Source organism: Lactuca virosa, chromosome 3, assembly GCF_052849685.1.
Source record: "Lactuca virosa cultivar CGN04683 chromosome 3, Lactuca_virosa_CGN04683_v6, whole genome shotgun sequence".
Classification (NCBI taxonomy): domain Eukaryota; kingdom Viridiplantae; phylum Streptophyta; class Magnoliopsida; order Asterales; family Asteraceae; genus Lactuca; species Lactuca virosa.
The window spans coordinates 72,408,626-72,416,961 of NC_136428.1; the positions used below are offsets into that span (position 1 = coordinate 72,408,626).

At 32.1% G+C, this 8,336-nt stretch overlaps 2 pseudogenes; both read right to left on the reverse strand.

Moving 5' to 3' along the window:
• Nucleotides 1-5,300: 5,300 nt before the first annotated feature.
• Nucleotides 5,301-5,876, reverse strand: LOC145163657 (berberine bridge enzyme-like 26 pseudogene; annotated as a pseudogene).
• A 9-nt stretch (nt 5,877-5,885) lies between these two features.
• Nucleotides 5,886-6,500, reverse strand: LOC145163659 (berberine bridge enzyme-like 8 pseudogene; annotated as a pseudogene).
• Between the last annotated feature and the right edge of the window lie 1,836 nt (nt 6,501-8,336).

The window sequence follows — 8,336 nt, forward strand, 5'->3', positions numbered from 1 at the left end:
TTCCAGATCTCTTTGGCAGTTTTACAACTCCTCACATAGTTGTATACAACATGAGGTAATGCACCTCGCAATTCTCTCATGCATCGTTTCTCCAGCTTCTTTAAACGATCAGATTGATTTTCGACACTAGAAGTTCCAGAAGATGATCCAATTGGTTGAACATTTGCAAGAGGAACTATATTTCCAGAGATGCAAGACCACAACTCTTCATCGAGTCCATTTAGGTAATCCTGCATATGATCAACCCATTGATCATAGTATTCAGGAATTAGCATCGGAATCTTAGTAGAAGATCCGAGCAGATGAGAGAAAGAAGTCATTGAATTGAGATTAAAGTTCGCCATTGCTGTACGGATGATGATTTTTGAGAATTCAATGAGAATTTGAAAACAAATAGCAGAATTGAATTGAGATTACAAACAGAACACTCGATTAAACAATTCAATTGCAGAATCGAATTACAACTGACGATCTAGAATGAATTTTCACTTCAAAAAGCGCGGAAACTTTTTGAACCAAAATTGATTCAAAAAACTTTTTGAAACAGCGTGAAAATCAGATCACAGGTTGTGATTCCTGCTCTGATACCAATTGATGAATCGTAGAATCAAGTATGAATCAAATCAGAGTTGAAATCAATGAAGATTGAACACACGAAGTAAATAAGATCTGGTTTCTGCTCATTTATGCTTTCAACTTTTACAGAGAAAAATAGACAGGTTCTGTAAATGACTCTTATCTAACTCTAGTAAACTTTCCTATTTATAGGAACAGTGAAAGCATACAAAAAATACTAAGGCATTGACACGTAAGCTTCGTACAAAATATACCTCAGTAAATAAACTTATCAAACATACGAAGGGAATAAAAGACTTCGACATATTACAACAAAATTCGACCCTTACAGTAATTAGTGTTGGGTTTATAGGGAAAAGATTTCCGCAGAGGAAACTAGGATGAACGTTGGATGCAGGAGTAGTATAGAGGTGATAAGCTTATAATGAATGGGAAAAATTGTGCTTTTATTTTTATATTATTTTATTTTGTCATTGATTCTCAGAAAAAGATGTTACATAAATCATTTAAGAGGGACGGGGACAAAATGGTCAAATACATTTTAGATGGTTCATAAAAGAAATGTTTAATTAAATTGAAAAAAATGACCATATTATTCAGGACACACTAACACTTCATGAAATAGCAAATAACCTCTCTTTTCCTACTAATATGGGAACTATTTTTCTATTGTTACCTCTTTAGCATATGCATGATGAGTTTGTTGTTACCTGTTTCAGCATATAGCCGATGATAATGGATTTTATGTTAATATCGATTATAGGATTTTACATTTATTTTTTCAATTATAGCATTCAAAATTTATGTTTATGTCGATTATGGTAACTTTCTTCTTAATGATAAATATAACATCTACATGTCAATTATATAGCATTTTTAATGTGATTTACATCATTCTATTTTTGTAAAATGGTAATTATTGAACTTTCAAAATACATCGGAAAATAAAAATAAAATAAAATAAAACATTTTCTTTTATAACATTCTACTTTATGCAAAGTGTCATATTTGACATTCCACTCTGTAAAATTATCTTTTTTGAGGATTTCAAAAAGGAAGTGATTTAAAAAAAACATTCTTTGTAACATTCACCTTTCTAGAAACTGTCATTTATAGCATCCTACTTTGTAATATATATATATATATATATATATATATATATATATATATATATATATATATATAGATTTTGAAATTAATCATCGTAATTTGAAGTTTTCTTCTTAATTGTAAAGTGAGGTCATATGCAGCTGGTAATTATATAGGTGGTGTGCTCTTCCTCACTACTTATCTTAGGATGTGTTTTCTTTTTAAAAAGTTAGACTTCTTTTTTGTAGTGGTTTCCACATATTCTGAAATAATTTTAATAAATTAGTAGGATATTTCTTGGTATGGCTACGATTGTATTTTTAATGGTTAATTGTGAAATTAGTGATAATATTGTATTTTTGGACTTTTGTTTGTGACCTTTAGATCACCATTTCCGGCTAATGAAATTTGAATTTTTAAGTTATTCCTTTTAAGAGTTCTTTGCTTTGATATTATTATGACCTGAAAACAAAATTCCGTTTTTTACATAATTAGATGAGGTTTCAAGTTCTTAAAAAGGTAAAGAAATAACAATGTACTTTTAAGTATCACAATTCTCGACAATAATAAGTATCCGAGATAATTCCATTGAAAAAAAATTAACATGGGATGGGAAAAGAATGAATTTTGACTTTTGAGGTAAAAGGATTTGATGTTTTAACCAAGGTTCTAAATAACGTAAGGCGTGAACTTAGCAGCAAGGTCAAATTTAAGCCATGGCGAGCCAAGGCGTTTTTCAAGGTGTGTATATTTTATATACATTAAAAAAATAAATCATATAATTATTGAATTTTATCAGATATATCAAGTTATTAGAAGTGTTATATTAATATTTAATGTAAAAAATTAACAAAAAATGAATTATTTTAGGGCCGATCAGAAAAAAAAAACAAACAAAAACAAAAAATTTGCGTCATAATGTGATAAGACGTGCTTTGACACGTAACAAACCCGCCTTGAATGTTTTCGTAACGGCTACACCACGCTTTGCACCATGGCACGCTTTTAAAAACCATGATTTTAACCATTAACAGACATGAAACCTTTTAGTCACTGTAATAAATATTTGACATAAATTCATCTATAGGTATTTTGGTTTGAAAATATATGTGAATTTTCTATATAAGAAGACTTTTTTGTTATTTTAAGACTTTGATTAACTAAATAAAAATGGGTTTTTTTGGTACAATTCATATATATATATATATATATATATATATATATATATATATATATATATATATATATATATATATATATATAGAGAGAGAGAGAGAGAGAGAGAGAGAGCTAGTTTAGGTATTTAAAGTAATTATTGTGTTATTGTATGCATAAATGTGGGCCAATCAAAATTAAATAATTAAATAATTAAATAAGGGTAATTTAGTAATATGATTAATAACTTCCAAAAATAATCTCTATAATCATGGTATTGACTTGTAACCTAATTTCTCCAGGTTTATATCTAATTGACTTTTTCTACCCCTAAATTTATCCCCTTCATAAATCGGCCTCACACCATTGATTTTTTTTTTTGCAGTTGATCTTGAAAAAGACAGTCTTTTTTTTCTTGTTCTGCTTTGGTTATGAGTCAAGAAGACGATGTTTAGAGATTATTGTCGTTCAAGAAATCGTCGTTTGATTTTGATACAAATGGTGTTTTATCAGACTGGACGTCTACATCGACGTCGTCGACGTATTCATGGAGGGGATGGTTTGTTCGAAAGACAGGCGCGTCAACGCCGTCAATCTCACTGGTGGGTATCTCTCCGGTACACTCAACCTCTTTGATCTCATGTTGATTTCCACTCTTACTGATATTTATTTCGCCGGAAACTATTTCTCCAGGAACCTTTCTTTCTCTTCTTCCTTTTGCTCGCTTCAAACGATTGTTTTATCCCCAAAGGACCATTCACTCTTAAATTCCTTGAGAACCTGCCTCCAATTCAGTTCCAAATCAACAACCTCTTTCAATTCAGAAACATCTCCATATTCATCGCATAATCTCTGTTCTTGTTTCTAAATATATGTTGGCAACTCCAAAAAGAACTCAAATCTGATGTTTGGTAATTGATATGAATTTTTTGATGTTGCTGTGATTTAAGTTTTGATGTTGCTGTGATTTTGATAATTTTTTGATGTTGATTATTTTCCGATTCTATGCTATTATGATTTTCTGATTTCATATGTTTGCTAAATTGTTATTATATTACTGTGATTTAATTTTTGATGTGGCGTTCGCACTTATTTCTTTTGAAATTGATTATGCTTTTGATTTCCGTTCTGATTTCTGAAACAGGCTAGAAATTGTCATTGGATAGTTCTTGATGAACTTAATCTCGCCCCTTATGATGTTCTAGAAGCATTAAATCGGTTTGTGTATTTTATACCACCCCAATTCTATCGGAATAGAATCACGAATTCAAATTCTATCGGAATGGAAACACGAATTCTAATTCTGTTGGAATGGAATATGGATATTTTCTCATTGATTATACATGTTCAACAATTTTTGGTTATCGGTTTTGGTGCAGTTAACAAGTGCGCATATTTTTCCAAAGGAATATAGTTTTTTATTTATCATTTGCTAATGCGTTATTAGATTTTAAACTACAATTGAATTTGTTTTCACAGAAGTTGATGCTTGAAGAAGTTGATGCTTGAAGAACGGACAAGAAAATTAAAAGTGTTTCTTAGCAACCTTATTCTTTTAGAATAAATTAGTGTATTTTTTAGATTTTGATGTTTTTTTTCCCGATTTGAAAGTTTTTTAGTTTTATTTTTTAACAATAAATGTAATTCTTAACAATTGTTACATGTATTCTATAAGAATTAATGTAATTTTTGTTTTAATTCTTCAATTGCTGGTTCGAGAATTTGTTATTCTACAAGAAATTTTTAAAGTCATGATCAAGAAATATGTTCAAGAATATTTTTATTATTTTATTGTTCTAGAATATTTTTATTTTTGAACATACTCAAACATATTCTGTCAGAATGTCCGAATTAAAAACCTTATAATTAGTAAAAATCGGATTTTTAAAACTAATAGAATCTATGATTCCTTAAAATATGCAAATTTCCTTTATTAAATCTATATTAATTGACTAAAATACCCTTCTAGTTAAATTGGATGGTATTTTTCAATTATATTTAATTCAATAATATGTAATAATCACTTTCTTAAAATAAGTAAAATGATTGGCCCACATTTATGCATACAATAACACAATACTTACTTTGAATAGAATAACCTAAGCCTATATATATATATATATATATATATATATATATATATATATATATATATATATATATATATAAACTTATAATGGATTAAAAATTATGAGTTTTTTACTTTAAAAAATTATTTATTTTTGTAACCATGGTTTCCATTGGCTATAACCTAATATGATATAATATAACTTAATAAGACAATGTATTTATTAGATAAATTCATAATTAAAATCTGACCACATGCTTTTAGGCATCTTTGTTAGCATGGAGATGATCATACACACTAGGAAAAGAAACCGACATAAAGTAGCATTGTTGCTAGTTTTTCATGAAAAAAATTAAAAGAATAAAATGCATCTGCTGAGTCTTTCTTCAACCGCTTAGCTGATCGGAGGGTTTTAGAAAACAGGGGTACTCTGTGGGCGCCTAAAGAAATTGTGAGGATCGACTTTGGCCTTGATTCGAATAAACTTCTTGAAGTTGTCCCTCTTCCGGTATCTCTTCGCCCAAACACTTGCTTCTTCGTAGTTAGCACTTCCAACACCCAAATCCAGATCATTGTAGTTGGAATATGCCTCTCTGGGGTTGTTTGACACATAAGGCGTCATTAACGCATCCAAGCTTCGCAGCCAAGCTATCCTACTGAGGGATGTAGGGGTTGTGTCTGAAGGTTGACCGTTAAAATTGATAGTCTTGAGATATTGTAACAACCCGCCCGCTCTATGAGGATATGGAATTGCAACGTCTGAGAAATCAGCCATCCTTCCACCAAATGGATTGATCATCAGAAGCACTGATTCATCGTTTTGGATAAGCTTTCTCCATATCTTTCTGAGCCCACTTACGGGGATGGGTGTCCGAACATAATCTGATTTGCTTTTGTTGTTCAGCTTGGCAATGACATATCGGTTCGTAAGAATCTGAGTCGGGGTGAAGCTTGGCAAGCCCCAAAAGACAAGGGTCGAGTGGACCATTTTAATTTCTTAACAAATCTCTCGGGTAACACCGAGCTCTGGAAATTTTCTTGAAAGCAACAGAAGCAATGTGTCGGTTGTTCCCTGAAATATTCCTTCAAACATAATTCTTATGGTTTTCTTGGTAGTGTTGCTGATATATTCGGCAAAAACTTGAGTTCTTATGTGCAAATTTCTATCGATATTTGGTGCAACGTATTGATATTTGTGGAAGATTTCGGTTGCCCCTTGTTCCAAAGTTTTATTCTGTATAAAGAAGGTTACTTTTTTTGGAACCGGAACCAAGCTCAGCTTCCATGCAAGAACAATTCCGAAACTTGAAGAACCACCTCCTCGGATCGCCCAAAACAAATCTTCTCCCATTGATTTCCTGTCGAGAATAATCCCATCAACATCCATGAAGCGAGTATCCAGAACATTATCGACAGCAGTACCGTATTTCCTCAACAGGTTTCCGTAGCCACCACCGCCCATGTAACCACCAACACCCACCGTTGGGCAAACACCTGCCGGGAAATACAAGGTATCGGTCTCTCGTGAAAGTTTGTAGTAGAGTTCACCAAGCGTAGCGCCTGCTTGGACCCAAGCAGTCCTTTTTGCTACGTCCACGTCTATAGACCTCATGTTGGTGAAATCAAGCATAACAAAGGGAACATCAGCAGTGTATGAGAGGCCAGGGCTGGTCCTGAAAACTTAAATATTTCCTACCAACATATATGGTTAATTTCCTGGCGCCGTATACCAAGTCCTGGGACTAGTTTGACTTTGGAATATAAGTATACAAATTACAAAGCGATTTTACTTTTAACATCCTGGGCTGTTATATAAGCATTTTGGGAGCCGGTTTCACGCTCCTCACTGTTCTTAATTAGTACTCAAAAATTAAAAAATAGGATTACGTTTTTTATTTATACACTTTTAATACATTCTTATTTAATATAAGTAAGTTATAGATTTCTTTAAAACAACTAAAATTAACATTTAAAATCCACTAATTAAGATACTAAATAAAAGTACAATATTCAGAAAGTAATGAAAACACATAATCTATCACTAAAATAGAATAAAATAAAAATAGAAATTGTGTAAAAATTAGGCAAAATAAATTTTGGAGACTTATATGGTGAAATTTGGGGACCAAACTCAGCAAATCGCCTATGCACCCAAGGCCTGTTTGGTTGCTACCGCCTACGGCCCTGACCAAGGATCGTTTGGAGGATTAAACAATGAGACATTCAAGCAGTTGGTTCTCTATCCGGATACAAGACCTGTTTGGCTGCTAACGGTCATTTCAACATCAATGAGTAGATTGTGATGAGATATTCAACCCGGTTGTCAAACCAACAAACAAACACATTATCATCGGCATAACCAAAGGTTGTTTAATGATAGTTGATTGGTAATAAGGGTGTTAATATAGAAACCGACTTTAACTTCACCAATTAGTTAAAGTGCATTTTTATTATGCAAGGGATTCTTATTTTGACTTCAATATTACACACTCTTTTTAGTCCTTTCTTTATGTAAACTTTTGCTGCAGCTTGTCATGTGAAGTTGAAAGCCAAGCTGAGGTTGTGTAAAGTCATTTGAAGCAACTTATAAGATCCATGTACACTGTCATACAAGCACATAACTGATCAATTAATTTCAAGAACTTCTTTATAAATTTCATAACCGTTATTTATTTATTTTCTTACTAAATGATCGCTTACCTGATTAAGTAGATTGCCGTGACCTACTATATATAGCGCGATAACACCAGAACAGGATCTCTTGGCAAATGAATTTAATATCAATATCAATATTCACTGTAATCGCCTTTTTAGGTAATGACAACACCCAAAAATCCAGTTCATCAAATTTATTTTCTAGATTTTATTATATAATAAAACATTTAAACGTTAAAATATTTGTGTTAGCTTCATATTTTATATAAGTGAAAATGATTCACTAAGTATTAGATGATATGAGTCAAGGTGTGTGGCTCTTGTGAATTGGCTTTTGTGGGATTGCATGTGGAAGGGTTGATATGCTCTGTGAAGTCTATCCAACCAGGAGGAAGCTTTTCAACCATTTATGCAACTTGGAATGACTCATTAAGATCCACCCCTTCTGCATTGTTATCATATAGGATGACCTGAAGGTCTTGGACTTGACTCATAACATATATTGAGCAAACCATTTTGTATTCCAAGAACTTAGCAACAACATGCTTCTTAGTTCCATCATCTTCTGTCTTATACTTCCTTTCCAAAGACTCCCATAGTTCCTTAGCAGTTGCAACTTTACAATAAACATTGTAAAATGCATCAGTTAGCCCATTCAACACATAATTGCAGCACAGAAATTCTGAATGTGTCCATGCATCCACTGCATTCACAGATTGAACATCAACATGCCCCTCAACAATTACAAGAGCAGTTTCTGTTAGGAACCGAGCTAGGTTCAAGGTGGTCAAGT